The sequence below is a fragment of the Halichoerus grypus genome, chromosome 7, assembly GCF_964656455.1.
Source record: "Halichoerus grypus chromosome 7, mHalGry1.hap1.1, whole genome shotgun sequence".
In the NCBI taxonomy this organism is placed as follows: Eukaryota; Metazoa; Chordata; class Mammalia; order Carnivora; family Phocidae; genus Halichoerus; species Halichoerus grypus.
Genome location: NC_135718.1, coordinates 37,576,792 through 37,600,007, shown reverse-complemented (window position 1 = coordinate 37,600,007; position 23,216 = coordinate 37,576,792). Strand labels below are relative to the sequence as shown.

The window sequence follows — 23,216 nt, the reverse complement described above, 5'->3', positions numbered from 1 at the left end:
GCAGGGAGCCCGATGTGGGGCTCGATCCCAGGACCCTGGGATCATGACCTGAGCCGAAGGCAGACGCTTAACGACTGAGCCACCCAGGCGCCCCTAATATGCATTTTTAAATAAACAGAAAACATCATTTACATTTATCGTTATTATGGATATTTTTACTTATTTCTGCCGTATTACGTTTGTGCTTTTTATTTGGCTTTCTTTTTCTATTTTTTTCCTTTATTTTCCTTCTTTTGGACTAGTAGAGGTTTTGGGTTTTGTTTTTCATTTCTCATTTCATTTTTCCATATACTGACTTGGAAATTCTATATTTCATTTCCATACTTTCAAATGGCTATTCTTTAAATTTTTACAGATAACTATAACTGAAAACAGTTTAGGTTATACCAGCACTTTTACATTTCTCCCAAATAATTAAAGGACTTTAGAGTGTTTTAAATCTGCTCACTCCATTCCCAGCTTATATGCTCTTATTTGACAGTATTTTAGTTTTATTTTGTTTTCTTTTAAATACTACCAATTGGGCATTATTAATAGAGCTTGTGTTTATGTACATTTTCTCTCATTTTTACTGTTTTCTTTGTTCTCCATTTCTTCTTGCATCAGAGACCTTCCTTATGAGATCATTTTCCTTCTTCCTAAAGTGTATCTTCTAGAAGTTTCCTTAGTGGTGTTCCATTTGCCTTTCCTCATTCTTAAAAAGTAACTCCACTGGGTATGCAATTTTATCTCAGTCCTTTGATCTTACTATCTCCCCTTTCTCACTGAAACATTATCATATAGCTGTTAAGACCACTGACTCTAGGGGCACCTGGGTGGCTCAGTCGGTTGAGCGACTGCCTTCGGCTCAGGTCATGATCCCAGGGTCCTGGGATCAAGCCCCGCATCGGGCTCCCTGCTCGGCGGGAAGCCTGCTTCTCTCTCTCCAACTCCCCCTTCTTGTGTTCCCTCTCTTGCTGTCTCTCTCTCTCTGTCAAATAAATAAATAAATAAATAAATAAATAAGACCACTGACTCTACCCAAAGAAAATGAAAACACTAATTTGAAAAGATATATGCACCCCTATGTTTATGTTAGCATTATTTACAATAGCTAAGATATGAAAGCAACCTGTCTCAATAGATGAATGGATAAGGAAGATGTGGTATATACACAATGGAATATTACACACCCATAAAAAGAATGAGGGTTTTTTTTTTTTTTTTGCCATTCTGACAACATGGATGGACCTAGAGGGTTTTATGCTAAGTAAAATAATCCAGACTGAGAAACACAAATACCATATGATTTCACTTATATGTAGAATCATAAAACCAACACAATTGAATAAACAAACAAGAAAAGCAGAATCAGACCTATAAATACAGACAACAAACTGATGGTTGCCAGAGGGAAAGCAGGTGGGAGATACAGGTTTCCATTTATGGAATAAATAAGTCACTGGAATAAAAGGCACAACATGAGGAACATAGTCCATACTGTAATGCATCATATGGTGACAGACAGTAGCTACACTCTTGGTGAGCATAGCATAACAGAGAGAGAAGTTGGATCATTATGTTGTAAACCTGAAACTAATGTAACATCGTGTCTCAGCTATACTAGAATAAAAAAATTAAAAACCACTGAATCTAAAGCCATTCTACCTGAATCTGAATCTTGACTCTGCTTTGGGTCCCCTTTTCTATAAAGTGGGCCAAAGAATAATAAAGCTTACCTCATAAGATTTTGTGAAGATTAAGTTAGTTGACAGTTTAAAAGCCACCTAGGACTGCGCCTGGCTCCTAGGAACGGTCTGCTATTATTGTCTGATTTTTGCAGCTGAGAAACCAGCTCTAGTTGCCATTCCATTAGAGGTCCCATATTTCATCAAAGTCAACATATAACCACTTTTCTATTTTCTATTAAGAAAGAAAAAAATACTGCCAATTAAACTATAACACAATGTTTTCTTGTTCATAGATTATGAATGTAAATACCTTAAATTGTTAAAGAAAATGTTCCTTTTAGATTTGATGAAATGTGGTGGCAATATTTTGTTCTCTATCTCTTAGCATTTAAGATCTTTCCTTTTCTTTGAGGTTCTGGATTTTTCCTATGATGTTTCCCAGTGAGGATTTTTTTAATATTGTCTCAGTTTTCTTGAGCTTTCTGAACCTAGGGATTGATTTTTTTTTCCTTTATTCCCCCCACTCCACTCAGAAGTAATCTCCCTTTGTGAAGACGTCACCTTTCCCCTCTCCTGTACCAGGAAGAGCTGATGACTCTTATCACTGGGGATGACACCAACTTGAGTCTGCATAAACAAACCTTACTAACACTTATCTTCCATTAATTTCCCCATCTGTCCACCTTCCCACAATTTGCCACACCTAAAAGCCCAAACACCTTTCCCTTGTCATTTCTCCACAATTTATTGTTCTTTGTTAAAATGTTCTATAGCCACCCCCCCACCCCGGTTGACCAGCTCTTTGGGTTTTCACTTCTTTCTTGTGAAGCTCCCTTGTGCATGTGTAATAAACTCTTTTCTCCCGTTAATCTGCCTTTTGTCAATTTAATTCACAAAACCCAGTCACTGAATATAAGAGGGTAGAGTTTTTTCTTCTCCTACACTGTGTTCCAATAAAACATTAGAAAATCAGGTAGCAGGCTGGACTTGGCGCGTAGGCTGGAATTTACACACCCTTGCTGTAGACTCTATGGCTGAACTGTCCACTATGGTAGCCACTATTTAAATTTGTGGCGACTTAAAGTTAAATTTAAAGTAATAAAAATTAAATAAAATGCACATCTTAGTTCTTCAGTCATCCTAGTAACATTCAAATGTTCAACACCCACACACAGGTACAAATACGGAGCCCTTCCATCTGCACAGTTCACAGTTCGGTTGAAGAGTGCTGCTCAAGAGAAGGGCTATTTCCCAGGTTTATCCACTGAAGTTCTCCTTTAGGCAGAGCTAATTGCCCTGGAACCTTGATTAGACCCCAGGATTTCTCTTTTATCCCATTGTGAAAACTAGAAAAAGCCACCCTCCAGGTCTTACCCTTTATAGGGGTTAACTGCCTGCCTCCACCCCGCCCCCAGGGCAAAAACCGGATGAGGTTTGCTCAACTTTCCAGCTCTGAACCTCTTCATCATTTCTGGCCACTAAAGATGGCCCTTATTTTCAGATGTGTTTTACTATGCATTAAATAGAGATGATCTCTACGTATGGTCTTTCCAGATATCTAGTCAGTCATACTGCCAAAAATGGAAATCGCATTACTGGGTTTTGCCATAGAGCACCTTTTTTCCTTCCTTCCTTCTTTTTTCCTTTCTTCCTTCCTTCCTCCTTCCTTCTCTCATTTTCCTTCACTTCCCTTCCTCTTCTCTTTTTCCTTTCTTCCTTCTTTCTTTCCTTCTTTTTTTCCTTCCTATGTTAGAAAGTATGGAGAGGAAGTCTGACTCCTATGACTAACTGGAAAGTCTTTCATTCTTAGGCAAATACTAGGAAAAATATTATCTCAGGCAATAGCAGGAGGGATCTGACCTGATTGCAACAATTTGACACCACATTCCAAACACTGGTTTGCATTTGAAATACAAATGGCTATTTCCAGGAATTTGGTTTCTTTTTTTTTTTTTTTTAAGATTTATTTATTTATTTTAGAGAGAGAGAGTGGGGGTTGCAGAGGGAGAGAATCTTCAAGCCAACTCCCCGCTGAGCACAGAGCCCAACTCGGGGCTTGATCCCACAACCCATGAGATCATGACCTGAGCCAAAACTGAAGGTTGGACACTTAACCAACTGAGCCACCCAGACACCCCCAGGAATTCTGTTTCTAATGGGTTGGTCCTTAGATGATAAAACTGATCACTTCTAAGGAATAATTGGCCAGGGTTTAATTGGGGACAATGTGAAAGAACATTCTATTACTCAGTGAGTAAATTCTTAGTCCTTTGGAAGGATTTAAAGGGAAGGAAAATGGAAGCAATTCTGGGGTGGAAAGAAAACAGTACCTTTTCCCAGTGGGACCCAGGTTGGGATGCAGCTGAGCTTCCAGTATCTGGACAAATAGCAAAAGCTGGGAGAAGACAATGGAGCAGCAAAATATCTAGAAGCTAATAGGTGTGAGATGAGTTAGGAAGTGGTCTCATACCTGGGGAAAGTCTTGTGGACCCAAGCAAGAAGACCCTTGTTTCCTTCTTTGATTTGGAAATTGGTGAAAGGCGATAGTTGTGTGAGACATATAAGAAAACCAACCCTTAACTTAAATTCTGAACTTTTAAGGTTTATTATGGTTTGTTTGGTTTTTAAGATTTTATTTATTTATTTGAGAGAGAGGGCATGGGGGGGTAGAGGGCAGAGGGAGAAGGAGAAGCAGACTCTCTGCTGAGCAAGGAGCCCAATGCAGAGGGGGGGTGGGGGGAAAGGCCCTTAATCCCAGGATCCTGAGATCATGACCTGAGCTGAAAGCAGCTGCTTAACTGACTGAGCCATGCAGGTGCCCCAGTTTATTATGGTTTGTATTAATCAAAATTCTTTATGATTTATTTCAAGTGAGGAATTACCAACTGCTCAACAGGATGCTTACAATGCAGGGGGGTTGGGGGGTGCATGCCTGATAAATTATATACTTTTGACAGTAGCTATTATTTTGAGTATCTACTCCCTGCCAGGGACTGCACTAAGCACTTCACATATACTTATTCTAATCCAAAACAACAACAACAACAACAACAACAACAACAGAAAAGAACTTACAAGGTGGGTCATATTTGCCACATTTTATAGAATCAACAGTATCCTTATGGCAAGAATATTTTGGTTAGAAGGTAAAGTCATGTATTTGTGAATTTTTAAATCACCAGTTGAACTCTTTTGCCGTTAGTTGTTTTACTAGAAAATGCACCCAAACGACAGCATTCACTTGCAATGAACCCTTATCTGTAGTCCCTGGCGCTGCTACTGTTTGGTCCCAAAGTCCTAAAGGCAGAGCCGGCCTCAGGGACACACTGCAGCTCTCAGGCACTGCTTCAAGATGAGAGCTGCGGTTTGCTCAGTCCTTCCTCTCCTTGGAGTGATGGAGAGCTTCCAGATTCTTACTGAAATCGGAATGGGCACATAAAAGCATAGGTTGGCAAAAGAGGTCTAAGAAGATGCATTTGATGGGCCACATTCAAGCAGCCTCTTAGAGACAACACTATGGTTACACTGTGGCACTGGCCAATCATGCCAATTGCCCAGGAGACTGCAGGCTACAGTGTTGTCTTCTTGTGGCTCAGCCCCGGGCTGGCCTGGGTTTTTTGTACTATGACAGGGCCAAGTGGTCCGAGTCCAGGCCTGGGTGCCAGACTCCTGGATTTGGATCCCACTCCAAATTGTGTCACCTTCAGCAAAGGATGTAAACCTCTCTGTGCCTCCACTGGCTCATCTGACAAACATGAACATTAAGGCTACTTAGCTGTCGGGACTATATTACATGAAATAGAACCTAGAGAAGAAGATCCATGCTTGGTACAGGTCAGCCGAGCTCTGGGGAAGGAGACCTTCACCAAAGGCAACCAGATCCAGGGATCTATGCACGACACGCGTTGTAAATCTCACGTGTGCTGGGTGCAAAGACTGAGGAAACAAATGTGCGGATTTACGGGGAAAGTGCTCCCGTTTTCCAGACTGGTTTGCAAAAAGCCTTCCCTTGTGTTCAGAGAGGCCACCTGGACAGGAAGTCCTGAAGCCGCACGGGGACCCAGACACGCTGCGCTGGAGCAGTGAATGCTCGACACCCGAGGGCGAGTAGAGAGCCCTGACTGAACACGGCTTTCTGATACACGCTGTGTGCCGTTTCTCCTCCCTCGCTGCTTTTCCAGGCCCAGCATTTTGTTTCTTGGGGGAGGGGGGGGCGATATCACAGTTAGTATATATTTTCTCTTCTCTCCTTTCCTTCCTCATAAAGAAGGTGAACTCCCCAGCAGCTGTAATCAGCCTATAGTTATACAATCAGAAAGCAACGGGGAATTCCTTTTACATTGCCTGTCAGGATCATCTATAAATATTATTGAGGGGAAGCCTCTCCAGGAGGAAAAACATGAGTGATAGGCAGTAGTGAACGTTCCTGAAGAGTATTCCTGGGATGTGCTGGTTTCCCGTTGCTAAGAAAGCATGCTCATGGAAGCAGTCCCGGCCCCTTCTAATGTGCTGGAAAGGGCTCTCTGCAGTTGTGAATAAGCACAACATCATTGGAAGGAGAAAAAGCGAAATCTAGACTTTCAAAGGTGTCTAGAACAGAATGTTCTCTCAAATTAGCGAACGTCCATCCCAGCCCTCCCTCCACCTGCTCAGGAAGGAGGTGTCTGCCTCTTCCCACTCTGCTCTCAGATGCTCCCCTCAGCACTCTCCTCTGAGAAGTTGCTTTTATGCCAGGAAGATTCTTTGTGACCTTATTAACTCTGAATCTGGAATGATAAATGACCATTCTGGGAAGAAAAGGACATTTTGGAGGGGCTGGAGTGGGGTGATGTTAAAGAGGGGTGTTCAAACAGCTAACCAACCTGAGACAACCTAGGAACCAAAGGGGATTCAAAGCAACATTTGCAGCTCTGTGGCTTCTGCTCATCCTTCCCTTCCTCTTCCTCATCCTCCTGCTGCTCCACTTCTTCTCCGAGAAATACAAGAACTTAATTATTTTGAAATAACTGCTGGTAGCTGGACTGTGTTCATGTGACCACAACACCACTCTGGGACTGAACCACAAGGGTCTCAGCTCTTTTTAAGTGTTACATAATAACAAGGAAACCATGAGATGTTAAATCAACTTCAGAACAAGTTTCTTCCCATAACCTCCTGGACAACATCCCAAGCAAGGTCTCTAAGTTGGCAGGATGAGGTGTATGTTGCCCAATAGTTTAAGACTGTTCTTATTTATGTAGAAAAGGTACTAGAAGACTGTTTTTGGCAGGTAGAAAGCCATCGAAGCAAAACAAAACAAAAACAAACCAAAAACAAAACGAAACAAATTAAAATGTTTCTTTTGAAGTAAATGAACCAGAACAGCTTGGTGAGAAATAGATATGCAATGGCATTTGGAACAAAACTTTCGGGATAGTGCTTGAGAATAAATTTTGCTGGTCCTGTTGCCCTTTAAAATTGCTTTATGGGTAGGATGTGAATCAAAGGATGTGTCCACACAGTTCCAAACACATGAGTAAAACAATTTAATTCAGTTACAAAAGCTCGCTTTTGCATACATAATGTCAATTGTCTAGATATCTGGAATTGTGTATCTGTTTAATTTGAGCTTTTTTATTGAAAGCAGGTAAACATCGCCAAATTTTATAATGAGGTGAATTTTCAGTCTCATATGTTAACCTTATTCTTCCCACAGTCAGACGAGAGCATCCAGAGAGATACTAGAGAAAGGCCTCTTAAATAAAAGCATAGAAATAATGCCTTGTGCTTACATCACAGTTACTCTAAGTGGTTCCAAATATATTAGATAGTCTCAATGTGTGCTGAAACTTCTTTGTCATTGAAGACAGCAAATAAAATTAGAAAAAGAAAATACAAACTATAATGTCAATGTATTTGTAATAGGACCCAAGTCTGTGACTCTTTCCTTATAACATTATAAAATATAATACATTTCTCCGAAAACATCACAACTTGTGTATGTAGCAAAAACACACCAGAAACAGCATTTTGAAAACACCAATGACAACATCGTTAAAACACTCTGAGATTATGCTTTTAATATTCTCTATTAGGGCCTCTCGGCTCCCATAATTTCCCCCAAATAGCATTATGAAGTCATGTAAGGGTAGTCAAACAGAAACAAAATTATTGAAAATATCCTCCAAAAAGATGAAAAGATGCCAAAAATCACACAAGGACTTAATAACCATAGTATTTACAATGGAAAATAATGCTTCTGCCAGAAACAGTACTCTGTTTTTATTAGCCAGGCATTTTTTTCATGTTTAATTTTATATACAGGCTTTTTGCCTGGATTTATCATTAAACTACTTTCCTCTCAACCTCCTCTAAGTTGTGCTCCCCTGCTTTTATTCATACCAAATCATTTGAATTCTGTATCAAATAAAAATAAGCAATAAAAGTAAAAGCTAACTTCTATATAATGGTGATTGGGTCCAGTTCTCATCATTGAAACAAGCCTAGCAGCTAGATACTATTATGTCACTTTTTATAGATGAGAGTGCTAAAGCATAGAGAGGTTAAGTAATTGCCCCCAAGGTCACACAGCTGCTAAGTGGCAGAGCTGGGATTTGAACCCAGGCAGGCTGGCTCCAGAGCCCAAGTTTCGTCACTCTCAGAAAGCAGCCCAATGATTTTAGTCCAAAGACATCAATTTTGAAAATCACAGGATCTATTTTCCCTTTGGACAAATCTTTCCCAAGCACAATTAGACTCATGTTTTAGCATCTGTACCCAAGGCACAAAGGCAAAGGCAAATGCAAATCAATATTGGTTCTAATCCTGAAAGATTCAGACTCCTTGGGTAAGAGGAAGTTATAGAAATTCCATCTGTCATTTGACAAGGGGAAGAGCTGAGCTCCCACTGGGGCACCTTCTCAGTGTCCTCCCTGCCATCTGCCTCCCACCTCTGTGCACACTGATGGGGAATCACAATGCACTGGGATACCTGTGCTGGTGGGAGTGGGGTGGGGGACTCCTCTGAAGGTTAAGTGTGGGCTCTGCTGACACACCTGTTCCCTCCCTTCCAAAGGCAGGTGGGCCAGGTTAGATGGTGTCCCCTGAAACACACCAACCCCACATGCCAATCTGGATGGCTCCCCAATACCCAACTTTTCCCAGATTTTGTTAGTTTCTCTCTGTGCAATACCTAGGAGCAAAAGATCATGTCTTCAAAGCCCAGAGCTCAAATGAGCTCCCAAATGTGACCAAGGCAGGAGCCTGGACATGAACAGGTGAGAAAGCCTCAGTCAGGCAGGCTGGGCAGGGTATGGGCTGCTTTGGCTTCCACCCCGTAGCATCTCCTCTCATATCCTTATCTAATCCCTCATTCCACAAGCGTTTATCCATCCTTCCCAGCAACCTCATGCTATTGTGCACATGATGGATCAAACTCAATTCTGGTCCCTTAAAATGCACCCAGCTTAGGTTAAATGAGACATAAACTTACATTAAAATTCAATGCGCGAAATCTTGCCATTTGCAACAATGTGGATGGAACTAGGGAGTATTATGCTAAGTGAAATAAGTCAATCAGAGAAAGACAATTACCATATGATCTCACTGACATGAGGAGTTTGAGAAACAAGACAGAGGATCACAGGGGAAGGGAGGGAAAAATGAAACAAGATGAAACCGGAGGGGGAGACAAACCATAAGAGACTCTTAATCTCAGGAAACAAACTGAGGGTTGCTGGAGTGGAGGGGGTGGGAGGGATGGGGTGGCTGGGTGATGGACATTGGGGAGGGTATGTACTATGGTGAGCACTGTGAATTGTGTAAGACTGATGAATCACAGACCTATACCCCTGAAACAAATAATACATTATGTTAATAAAAAAAAATTCAATGTGTGGAGCAGCATTATACTGCAGTTTTTTACAAAGCCCCAAGGGAGCAGAAAGTGATCTGTCCCAGCCTGGGAAGCTAGGGAAAACTTCCTGCAGATGGTGGCCCTCTAACTGAAGGACAAAGGTCAAGATGTGACCTTCTACACATCCCCAAACTGCCAGGCAGAACTGCATCTGCCTCACTCCATAGCATCAATGCACACTTACCCTGTGCAGGGCCCATAACATGCAAACAACACACAAAGGCCAACAAGACACCGGCCTGACCCTGGAGACACCCAGGAATGAGCAGGAAGAGGAAACATGCAGGCAACTTGAACTGAAGCTGAAGCTCATCATTCATTTTTCAGCCAACACTGACTGCATATGCACTGCCTACTGGGGGAGGGCTGGATGTGCAGGCTGGGATGACAGGCAGACCTGAGAGCATGTTCCCGGAGCATCAGTGGGGACAGCTGTGACCTCCGAGGCACAACCACCTGTGCCAGTGCCCTGAAAACACACTGGCTGCTGGGAGTGTGGGGCCTGGCACGGGCTGCGCGTGGACGGGGAGGTTTCCCTGGGCGGATGACCACTGTGCAGGGAGAGGACAGGAGGCCACAGGGACAGTCCTCTGCAGAACCAGCCCGGGGATGAAGCACTGGCTGGAAAGGGAGCCTGGAGGCATCCTAAGTTGCTGAGCCATGTGGTCAGGCTTCTGTGTTACTCTTTCCATGGCCAGAGGAGTAGAAGAGGGGAGAGGCAGTGAAGGTAGGAAGAGATGGAGATGAGACATTGAGGAGGTAAAATGAGCAGCATCAGGAGGAGGGGCAGGGCGAGAGGAGACCCCAGGAAGACTCCCATTGTTCCTGCATCACCGAGCCTTTGCTCTTTCATGCTACAGCTTCTCATGGATGTTCCCCTGACTTAATCATCAGCGAGCCATGCAAGCTTCGGGGAGGGTCTGTAGAGGAAACACCTTCAGGGCTGTGCATGTGCGGAAATATTCTCTTGCATTCATATTTGCATGCAGATGTCCAATGGCAGAGAGAAGGCTAAAATTAGCCTGGGTTTCATAGAGAATTTTGTTTCCAATTTTAATGCCAGGGGGTCATAGGATTTACTTTTTATGCATTCTATCCTTGGCTTCCTGTGTTTTTCTGAAGATAACGAGGGTGCTTTTCCCCCCTAAACATTTCTTTTCTTTTCTAATCTACTCATCAGCTTCTTCTAGTTATCAAGGCAACACCTAGTTTCCATCGTGCCCCCATCTCCTCCCAGGCTGCACAGTGCATTTTCTTTTTCCCTCCTTTTCCCTTCAAGTGAGTATGGCAGTGGTCTAGCTCATCGTTCGCAAGCAGACAAGGCACATGGCCTAGGCGTGAAGTAACCAAAATGTCTGGATTGTGTGCGGGTTATCTATCACCATCTGACCAATGTCCCCATACCGGGGACATCACACAACGACTATTTTATTATGCTCTCAGATTCTGTGGCTCAGGAGCTCAGACAGGAACCAGTGGAAATGGCCTGTCCCTGCTGAGGTTTCTCCATCCACTCATCTGGCATCTGGACTTGGATGACCCAAAGGCTGAGGTCAGCAAGGTCTGTCACCTGCAGCATCCGCATATGGCCTCTCCGTGTGGCTTCTCATATCAGGACTTTGTCCAGGCTTTGTCCCCAGAGGGAATGTCCTGAGAATAAGCATTCCAAGAGAACCAGGTGGGAGGTTTTGATGATCCAGCCTCAAAGGTGACACCGCTCCCCTTCTGCCACATTCTATTGGTGGAAACAGTCAAAACCCACCCAGATCAAGGTGAGGGCTCAAAGACCCCCCCTCTTAATAGGAGAAATGTCACAGAATTGGGGGCCATATTTTAAAACTGCCACAGGAGGGCACTGGTAGGATGGCAACATTGCTCCTGAGATTGTGCTGTGGGCTGCCAAATCCCACCCCACCCCACCATTGTGTGTCCTGCTCCCCCTACTGGTCTGAGATCAGGCTCAGCCCCTCCCTAGACCCAGCCTCTCAGAAGCTGGGGTCTTCACTCCTTCATGTATGGTGCATAGCAGTAGGGACAGGAGGAGGAAAGGGTTACTTAAACCCCTCCAGGCCCACTTGGAGTTAAAGGAGCAGTAGAGGTTCATGTGCATAGTGCCTGGTCTCCTTTCTATGCTGAAGTGACATTTATCTGTTGCACAGCTGCTGGACCAGCCTATCACCCACCGCAATAGTTCTGCTGCCCTTAGTCTTATTCTTGCAAGTCTTTAGAAACCCCCATCCTGCTTCCAGAGCTCTCTCCCATTCTCTTCTTACCTACAACCCTTTACCTGATGCATCTACAAACCTTAGAATGCCAGACAACTCAGCCATTCCCCCTCCTGCCATGTTACAGTTTTATATATATATATATATATAACTCTAAGTGATAGGATAAGGAAGTGGTAAAAACCTTAGAAAGTCTAATTCCTACTCAGAATAAATAAGAAAAATCGTTTCCCCTCATACGCTAGTGATAATCTCAAGACTTATCAGAAAGTCAGCAACTTCTCTGCAGCAGAGAACTCTGGATTCGTGGGGAGTAGTCCAGGTCAGTGCTGAAGGAAAAGGCAGAGCTGGGCTGAGCGGTGTCCCTTTCTTCTCCTGAACTGACTCAGTAGGCTTTGAGATGGCTCTGGCAGGGCCCTGAGGGACATTGATCATAGCAACTCCCAGTGGTGCTATGTTTTCTGGGGTAGAGGGGCTAGAAAATGGGAACAAAAGCAGCCCCCTGGGGTCCTTGGGACACACAGTGTTTCACAGAAAGTGATTTTTTCCTCTTGGTCTAGCTGAAACTGACACCATCTTCAAGGTCTGACTCAAGTCCAAGTAATTGTCCCTGGTGACCCCAGACCACAGGAATGTCACCAGTCTCTCCACTCAGATAGCACTGTTAGAGCACATGGACAAACACCTAGTTGTGTGTGTTTCCCCAGATGTCCTTTTTCTTCACCCCATGTCTTCACCTAGATGGTGAGATTCCTGAGTAGCAGGATTTTATCCAGTATCACCCAGAGTGTGAAATTTCATTGAAAACTGATATGCAAAACAATGGTACTGCCAGGATGGCATGTCTGAAGGAGTCACTGGTTTGCCAACTGAAGGCCTTTAAAGGGGGTGCCGCTCCCAGGAAGAACACATGGTCCTTCCTTGACTTGCCCAGAGTCCCCACGTCCAACTCATTCTTCATGCTGAATGAGATACTCTTGCAGTGTCCAATTTATGTAATGCATGACCCTAGCTATCTTTCTTTTTGTGAAGCTTCACCAAGACTAAAAAGAAATGCTCATTCTGGGGCATCTTCCAGAGTCTGGGAAGAATTTCTCTCAGGGTTTTAGGAAGACCGGCATTAAAGGGTTCACTAATCCCTTAGTTATGGAATTTCACAACCAATGGAAAAAAACAAATGACTGCTTCTGGAAGTTCCGTGATGAACCGCAGAGCCCCTCCATACATTTTATAGGCTCACAGTGCGCCAAATAACTCCGGATTCAGAGAGAAAGCTCAGAGGCTGCAATGTCTATAGCAATGGCCAGCTGTCGTTTTTTAAAGAGAAGAACACTAATTTCCAAAAAGCTAAACCGAAGTTATTTAGTAATGGAATCATTAATCTACTCTTTGGTGACCTCTCCAACTCACTTTCCCTGCCTATAAATTGCCTATAATCTCTGTGAAACTGTTTTTAACTTCAAGGTGCCTTTATCAAATGGCCTTACCCGGCCTCCTCCACATTCTCACCAACACCAACAGAGGGAGCTGTACCCTCCATGACCCTCTCCGCTATGCTTCCGACCACACCCTCTTTCTGCGCCCCCGAAATCAAGGCCACCAGTGGGGTGGCCAGCTCCAGAGAGGAGAGGCCAGGCAGAGTTGACTCGCCCCTGTGGTTCCCACTTAGGCCTGGAACCACCTTCTCCCTTTGGCCCAGCTGTGGCCACTGACTGTAGACCCAGAGGCCGCTCGGCCACATGGTGATCGGAGTAGAAGGGCTGGGCTTTCTGATCCTGCTCTCTGAGCCTAGACCCATGCTCTCCCGTGTTAGACTTTAATCCATTATAAACTCTGTCTTAAGTGCTACCTTAAAACTTAGCACGGGCCATTTTATCTCTGGTTCTGGGGAAAGAATCTTGTCTACCGTCTAAGCCTTCCCTGTGAAACCTGTCCTGCTGTGTCTCCACCAAGACAGCCTCGGAGGCGCTCAGCTTCCACCCTCCAGCGTCTGGGTTATTGGTGTTCTGCTCACAGCCCAGCTGGCACACACCTTCCGTCTATGCCCATTCCCACCTTTCCCTAGACAGAAGCTTCGTTCTCACCATGTGTCACTGTCACTGTCACCAACCAGGCACAGCTCTGGCACCAGAGAGTTCGAGCACTTTGCCAGGAAGACAGCAGCTGTCCATGTCTTCTAGCTCCAAGAAGGCAAGCTCACAGTGGCTCGGGAGCTCTCCAACATGGCAAAACTCCCCTGTGGGCAAGACCTCATTTTGATTCTTTTCATTACAAGGAGATGGAAATGTCAGGAAAAAGAGTCTCTAATATCACCAAATTTGGTGACAAGGAATACTCAGACATCACCTTCGGTGATCCAGAACCAAATCAGCTTGCAAACAGTGGGGGAGTTGGGGATGGACCTGCTACCAAAGCTGAGCCTCAGTAAGGTAAGCCAGCAATCAACCATTCCAAATGTGGTGAAGGGGTTCTGGCACTTTTTATTACTTTTATTAGGACTGAACTGATGGGTCAACAGTGACATCCAAGCACAATTCTCATATCATTTGGGGCTGGTTCAATAGAGACACCCAATCAAAACTCTCTTATCTCATGCAGGAAATGGCTTTTTTCTTTCTGTTATTCCAGAAGCATTATAAAGGGAAGCATAAATAATTTCTAGGAAAAAAAGAGACTTCTCCCAGCGCACCTACAGATATCCACATCCCTTTCCTCTGTTGCAGTCTGCAAAATCCATCTTCTATGAAGAGGCCCACAGCCCCTCACTCTTCCTTGCTTAAGAACAAAAAACACAATCACTGCTGTTACCCACATCTTCTTCAAATGCCAAGGAAGAATTGTTATACAGGCATTTCAGAGCTCCAAAGGGTCTCCTACAAAAATGCCAGAACAGGGCGCCTGGGTGGCTCAGTTGGTTAAGCGGCTGCCTTCAGCTCGGGTCGTGGTCCCGGGGTCCTGGGATCGAGTCCCGCATCGGGCTCCCTGCTCAGCGGAGAGCCTGCTTCTCCCTCTCCCTCTGCCTGCCTCTCAGCCTACTTGTGCTCTCTCTCTCTCTCTCTATCTCTGTCAAATAAATAAATAAAATCTTTAAAAAAAACAAAAACAAAAACAAAAATGCCAGAACATTCAGATTACACACAGGGTCAACACACACACACACACACACACACACACACACACATGCACACACACACCTCGCACTGGTGTTGGAAAAATCCCTGGAATATGAAAACCTTGAGATGAATCCTGAAAACAAATAGGTTTCCACAGGCAAAAAGGAAGAAATTTTGAAAAAGGGAGAACCACATGATTTTGATGTCTAATGACCTACCTTAGGGACTGTTACCAGCTTAGGTAAGTATCAGAGGACGCTGGTTGAGGTTTGGCTGCACCCATCACTCATTATGACCTTGCCTGTCACTTACACCTCAGTCCCCATTTCTGTATTTGTCTGTTGGACACCATATTAATCCTAGCTTAGCAGTGTCACAGGATGCATATGATAGAAGGATCTAGAAGCCTATGTGAGGAGTAATTGCTAGAATAATGGTCATTGTTTCTGTTGTTAAAGTCAAGGACTAATACTCAGGGGTGTTAGAAGGTTACATTTGTTCAATAAGATAAGTGTTCAGAACATGGCAGACTGAATGCTAAGCTGATTCACAAGTGATACTTAGGACAAAAAGAATCCATGAGGAGTAAAGAGAACACATATTTACTAAGGAACTGCTATGTGCCAAGCACACGATTTGTGAAGTTGGTGCTAAATATTCCCATCTCACTGATGAGAAAATGGAGGCTCTGAGAGGTGATTTGCTCCTGGAGAGTAGAGGAGCTTTACCTGAAAGCTGGGTCTCTGTGCCTCCAAAGGGAGAGACTTAGCAGGGAAAGAGGAGTGGAAAACATCCTCATCTCGCTCTTATCAAGAACCCCTGACAGTCCAGAAGCCTCAGGAGTCTTTTACACATGTGTTTTTAACCTGGTTGGGGTCATTTTCCAGTCCCTTCCATCCATTTGCCTCCCCGATTCCATTCTGTGACCATTCTCCCCTTAGTGAATTTCTCCTCCTCATCTGAGTCCTTCCCAGTCTCCTTCCCTCCATTCCCATAAACCTCTGTGCATGTTCCTATTACAGCACTCCTTCTGCCGTAGTGAAATGCATCTGCTTTGTGCATTCTTTCAGGAAAAAAATTACTCATGTCTTCCAAAAATATGGAACCAACAACTAATTATTCCACATCTGCTTTATTTCAAAAGTGAGCATGGACAAGGCCAGGGTATTAACTCCAGACTATTCTAAAAAGCTCTCAGCACTCTCAGAACCCACAAAGGATGTATGAGCAATCGTTCAGTTTATAGAGTACAACCTATTTCTATATGATTCCCACAGATAGCCTTACAACCAGGATTTTGGAAAGATCTTAGTAAGAAGAAATTGACTCTAACCTTTGTTAAGACCAAACGCTGAGGAAATAATTAAAATTATTGTGCCAAAGAGGGTTGAAACAAAAATAATACTCGAGTACAGAAAAGGAACAAAGAGTCATTTTTTTTTTAAGATTTATTTATTTATTTTAGAGCGAGAGAGAATGTGAGCGAGCAGCGGGAGGGGCAGAGGGAGAGAGAATCCTGAAGCAGACTCTCCGCTGAGTGCAGAGCCCCACACGGGGCTTGATCCCAAGACCCTGAGATCATGACCTGAGCCGAAATCATGAGTCGGCCACCTAACTGAGTACACCACCAAGGCTCCCCCAGAGAATCATTTTTAAATGCATATCCATAAGAGGCTGAAGTAAGAGAAAGCAAGGTCTTGGCAAGTATCTTCTGCATGATAGCCAACTCCACCCAGCCCTGTCATTGTCTCTTGCTTCCTGCTCCTCTCCCCCACTCCCTCCAGCATGGTGTTAGTCTCACTCTCTCTGTGAAGGTTAATCTCACCCAGGAATCAACCTAAGTCTCTCTTTTCTTTTTTTCCAGTTGAAAGTGATCCCTAACATGCAGTTCCCCTCGCATCTGGGTTTCAAACCACCTGCTCTCAAAATTTAAAAGCATGATGGGATTGAATTAAAATTTTTGCAAAACTTAGGAACTCATAACTTAGCCAACTTTGCAAATCAAAATTTATTTCTGAGAGAGAGATTCTATGCTATTTATTTGCCAAACACTGATGATTCATATCTCTGATTCATTCTTAGGTTTTTATCTAATCCCCTTTATTTATTGAAAAGTAAGATAAGTACATGTTAGGAAAATTCCAATACTATATAAAAGTAAAAGAAAGAGAGAGAGGAGAGAGGAAGGAAGGAAGGAAGGAAGGAAGGAAAATCTCCCTCATAAATCAGACTCCCAAACTCCTTGTAAGATGTAACCATCATTATTAGTGTTTGTGTGCCTCCAAAAATGCCCTTGCATATTCAAACCCCTGTGTTCATTTGTGTATCTTTTCATATTCTTTTCACATCAAATAAAAGCATCCAACACCCACTCTTTTGCATCTTTTCTTTACTATAACAATGCATTTCAGCACATACAGACCAATTCATTCTTTTTCAAGACTGTGTTGTATTTTATTTTAAGGAAGAATGATAACACATTTTACCAAACACCTACACGTCAGCATTTAAGGGCTTTCCATCTTTGCCTTTACAGATCATGCCACACCCTTGCTTATGTGCCTTTCTGCACACGCAGAGCATGCCTGTGGGATAAACTCTTAAGAGGGGCAATTGTACTGTCCAAGAATCTGTCCTTTGTTTGTTAGAAACCACAAAAGTGCTCTCCAAAAGCAATGCACAAATGTGCTCTCCTGCCAAAGTGTATGTGTACACTTTCCCCTCATCTTGCCAAATGGGCCATTGTAAGGAAATTTACTCTCTGCCAGGCTGTTAGGTGAACAACGGGACACCGTGGCTTTGGTGGTGGTGGTGGTAGAGGTGGTTTAGTCTTATCTTTTTCTATGGATTGCCTGTGAGGGTTCTTTGTCAATTTTTCTATTGAGTTTTGGCATTTTGGTGATGGATTTGTAATCCCTGGCTTTATTTTAGTGATATGTTCTTTTTCTGCTGTGTGTGGCAAATATTTTTCCAGTTTGACATTGTCTTTTTTTTCCTTGGCGAATTTTATTTTTATTTATATATACTCATATCCTTTAGTCTTTCCCCTTACAGTTTCTAGGTCTTGTTTTGTTTTGCTTAGAAAGGCCTCACCCTCTCTCTTGAGAGACATAAAAGAGACTGAAGTAAATGGAGAAACATGCTTTTGTCTGGAAGAGGAACTCTTAGGATATATCATATAATAATAATTAATGTAATACAATAATGATAAAAATCCAAACATTTTCCTTTTTAGAAACTTGGTAAAAATAATTTTTAATATCAAAACTAAATATACAAGAATAACCAGGAAAAATCAGAAAAATAAATAGTTGGGGGAAGGGGAGGTTGTGAGATTTGCCCTGCCAAATGTCAAAAGCTAGAAAATAATTTAAATCCAGTGGTTCAGTTGCACAAATAAACAAAGAAATAGAACAAGAAAGAATCAAGAAATGCAACCAAGAATTAACGAAAGTATTGAAATTTAGGGGTGCCTGGGTGGCGCAGTTCATTAAGCAGCTAACTCTTGGTTTTGGCTCAGGTCATGATCTCAGGGTCCTGGCTCTCAAGCCCTGTATCGGGCTCTGTGCTCAGCGTGGAGTCCGCTTGAGATTCTCTCTCTCCCTCTCCCTCTGCCCCGCCCACTCGTGCTGTCTGTCTCTCTCACTCTCAAATAAATAAAATCTCTTTTTTAAAGTATTGAAATTTATAAACATTACATTTCAGTAAGAGAGAAGAAATGAGTTATTGAATAAAACTGGCATGAAAATCAGCTAGACTGGGGGGCGGGGGGCAGGAAACATCTTCTCCTAACTTATTTGCAATCTTGGCAAATATTTAAACAAAAATGAAATTATAAATGTGCCAGTGGAGAATATATTTTTATAATATTGGGATATATAAAGCCTTTCTAAATATACAGAGAACTAATTAATAATAAAGGAAGAGATGCACAAATTTGAGTATGTAAAATGTAAGTAGTTCTGCGAAATCATCATAATCAAAATCAAAAGACACTGTGAAACTTGGGGGAAAATACTTACAATACACATGGAAAAGAATAGGTATCCACGACACACAAAGACTTTTTTCCAATAATTAGAAAGCAAGGAGATAAAGGTAATGAAAGAAATTGATATATTAGAAAGTAATAAGAAAACAGATACAAAAATCTAGAGTTCACAATCGGTAAAGATGTGAAAAAGAGAAAGAAAGAAAACAAGCATATACCATTAATGGGAGCACTACTTGGCATTGGGTTGAATTACATGACATTGCCAATATTAAACCACATTTGACCTATAAAATATCAATTTTCCAAAGATGAAAAGATGTATATATTCTTCAACTCAAAAATACTACTTTTAGAGATTTAAAGAAATACTTTAACATGTACAGCAGATATTTTGAGATTTATTGCTCATTGGATTGGTTAAAAAAAAAAAATCTAAGTCAGAAATACCAGTGACATACAGGATGTGGATCTCTAATACACTGCTGGTGGGGGTGGCAAGAGACACAATCAATAAGAAAGCCATATAGCGGGGCGCCTGGGTGGCTCAGTCGTTGAGCGTCTGCCTTCAGCTCGGGTCATGATCCCAGGGTCCTGGGATCGAGCCCCGCATCGGGCTCCCTGCTCGGCGGGAAGCCTGCTTCTCCCTCTCCCACTCCCTCTGCTTGTGTTCCCTCTCTCGCTGTCTCTCTCTCTGTCAAATAAATAAAACCTTTAAAAAAAAAAAAAAGAAAGCCATATAGCAATGTTCAGCAAGGTTGAAGATATACGTATCTTATGCCGTAGCAATTGCTGTCCTAGGTGTGTGTGTGTGATACATACATATGCATATACTTAATAAATGCACACCTTCAACATGTAGAAATTATACAATGTATGTATGTGAAATTTTCTCTAGGATGCACACACATATGAATGTATGTATATTTATATATGTATACATACATAGGTGCATCTGCATATATATTACTATGTGTGTATACACATATGCATGTGGAAATAGGCATTCATCCATGTACATCTATACTCCAGAGACATTCTTTCATAAACACACATGTGTGCACTCATACATATACAGTCACACATACAAAGGAACACACATATAAAGGAACATATATATATTTTATATATAAGATATATATTTTTATATAATATATACTATACAATATATAATATATAACATATATTTTTATATAATATATACTATATATTATCTATTTTTAAATATAAATACATAATTTTACTTATTAAAATCATATACTTAATAAATAATAAATATATTATTTTATTTTTATTTTAAAATAAAAATATATAATATATTATATATGTATTTTTTGAGAGAGAGAGAGAGCGTGCACATGAGCAGGCTGGGGAGGAACAGGGAGAGAGTGAGAGACTTTTTTTTTTTTTTAAGATTTTATTTATTTATTTGAGAGAGAGAGAGCTCATAAGAGGGGGGAGGGTCAGAGGGAGAAGCAGACTCCCTGTTGAGCAGGGAACCCGATGTGGGACTCGATCCTGGGACTCCAGGATCATGACCTGAGCCGAAGGCAGTCGCTTAACCAACTGAGCCACCCAGGCGCCCGAGAGTGAGAGACTCTTAAGCAGGCTCCATGCCCAGAGCAGAGCCCAACACAGGGCTCGATCCCACGACCCTGAGATCATGACCTGAGGTGAAATCAGGAGTTCATTGCTTAACTAGCTGAGCCACCCAGGCACCCTATTTATATTTTTTAAGGCTTTTCATATTATTATTACACAAAAGGTCATGAATCCATGCTATAAAGAATCAGTTTTGGCCTTGTTCATTTGAAAATTTATCTTTCTTTTCTTTTTCAAGTGACTAACAACTTGAATATATAGAATTCATGGCTCATGATGTTTCTCCCTCACACTTTTATAATTTTATAGTTTCTCATACTCTTTAGTATTTTATCTGAAAATACAGTTGACACAGTTTGAGGCAAGAATTATCTTTTTCCCCTTATAAATGATTTTCTTCATCTTGGTGCTTATATGATTTATATTCATTTTTGAAGTTCAGTCACTTCCACAGACTGTGTCTTGGTGAATGATTAATTTTTATGTATTTTTCCTAAGACTTGGTAAGCACTCCTTATCTAAAATATAGGGCTTTTTCTGTCATTTCAAAAAAGAAACTTTTAAACACTGTTTAAAAACTCTTCCTAAATATAATTTTGTCTTGATGTATTCTTTTCTCTATTCAAGTATATCAATCAATTTGTATGATGGAACACATCTGCCTGTCATTTGTACTTAACCAAACTATCCAAATTGCTCTTTATCCTTTACATCCTGTGTAATTGCTAAAATCTCATCCATATTTAAGTTCCATTTTTTTCTTGTTTAAAGACTTTTTTAGAGCAGTTTTAGGTTTACAACAAAATTGAAAGGGCTGTACAAAGATTTCCCATATACTCCAGCCCCCACGCATACATAGCCTCCCTCATTATCAACATCCCCCATCAGAGTGGTGCGTTTGCTACAATTGATGAACCTACACTGACACATCATTATTACCCAAAGTTCATAGTTTATCTTAGGATTCACTCTTGGTGTTGTACAGTCTATGGGTTTAACCAATGTATAATGACATATATCCATCATTACAACACCATATAGAGTATTTTCACTGCCCTAAAAATCCTCTATGCTCCATCTATTCATTCCTCCCTCTCCCCTACCCCAGGCAACCACTGATTTTTCACTGTCTTCATAGTTTTTTCTTTTCCAGAATGTCATATAGTTGGAATCATACACTATGTAGCTTTACAGATTGGCTTCTTTCATTTAGTAATATGCATTCAGTGGTCCTTTATTCCTCTGTGTCTTTTTATGGCTTGATAGCTCATTTCTTTTTACTACTGAATAATATTCTATTTTCTGGATGTATCACAGTTTATCATTCACCTACTGAAGGACATCTTGATTGCTTCCAAGTTTTGGCAATTATGAATAAAGCCACTATAAATATCCATGTGCAGGTTTTTGTGTAAAATTTTTTTTATCCTTTGGGCCAATACCAAAAAGCACAGTTGTTGGATTATATGGTAAGATTATGTTTTGTTTTTTAAGAAACCGCCAAACTATCTTCCAGTGTAGCTATACCATTTTGCATTCCAACAATGAGAGTTCCTGTTGCTCCACATCCTTGCCACCATTTGGGGTCATCACTGTTCTGGATTTTGATCATTTTAAGAGGTATGTTGCAGTATCTCATTGTTGTTTTAATGTGAATTTTCCTAATGACATATGATGTCATGGGCTTATTTGCCATTTGTATATCTTATTTAGTGAGGTGTCTGCTAAAGTTTTTGGCCCATTTTTTAATCAGGTTGTTTTTTTTATTATTGAATTTTAAGAATTCTTTCTATATTTTGAGTAACAGTCCTTTCTCAGATGTGTCTTTGACAAATATTTTGTCCCATGTGTGACTTCTCTTCTAATCTCTTCATATTGTTTTGTTGTTGTTGTTGTTGTTTGTTGTTTGTTTTGCAGAGCAGAAGGTCTTAATTTTGATGAAACCCAGTTTATCAATTGTTTCATGGATTATGTCTTTAATGTTGTATCTAAAACGGCATCAACAAACCCAAGGTCATCTAGGTTTTCTCCTATGTTATCTTCTAGGAGTTTTATAGTTTTGCACTTTACATTTAGGTCTGTGATGCATTTTGAGTTAATTTATGTGAAGGATGTAAGGTTTATGCCTACATTCATTTTTTTTTTTTTTTTTTGCATGTGGATGTCCAGTTTTTCCAGCATCATTTGTTGAAGAGACTCTTTGCTCATGGTAATGTGCCGGGAATGGCCAGCAATCCCTGTACCAACATTTTAAAGATTACTCCAAACTCTGCTGTGAAAGAGAGCAGAAGGCAAGGGGATCAACGCTCAGAAACAAAGACCTTTTGCTCTTCTTTGCTCCCACTTTTAGTGGTCCTTCAGGATAATCACAAATCCTTATCACTGTTTCTCAAGCACGTGATGTGTGACAAGGTGTCTTAACGAAACTAGGAGGATCTGTTTACGGGAAAGATACGATATGCTAATCTGTGTGTTCTACGAGTTCTGCTAAACATAGACTAAGGGACAATGCATACATCTCTTAGATCACAGGGCGGCTGTTTGGGCTAAGAAAGCTTCAGGGAAGGCAACTCCCCGTGGCATTCCAACAGGAGGGTGGCCACACAGGCCTGGGCATTCCAAAGGCCTACACCCTTCTCCGAAACCTTCCATCGCCGTCAGCAGCCTCTGTGTTACATTTTAGCAAGACAGGTATTATGGATAATTTCATGCGCTACATTA

The 23,216-nt window shown here is 41.7% G+C and overlaps 2 long non-coding RNA genes across 2 annotated transcripts in view; one reads left to right on the top strand and one right to left on the bottom strand.

Annotated features, from left to right (window-relative positions):
- Positions 1-2,539, top strand: part of LOC118550706 (uncharacterized) — a 37,877-nt gene extending 35,338 nt beyond the window's left edge. Inside the window, exon 3 of the long non-coding RNA XR_004924709.2 lies at positions 2,204-2,539. This is a non-coding gene — a long non-coding RNA (uncharacterized LOC118550706). The remainder of the gene's footprint in view (positions 1-2,203) is intronic.
- Positions 1-23,216, bottom strand: part of LOC118550698 (uncharacterized) — a 258,510-nt gene that overhangs the window by 213,820 nt on the left and 21,474 nt on the right. The gene's annotated exons all lie outside the window — the stretch shown is intronic.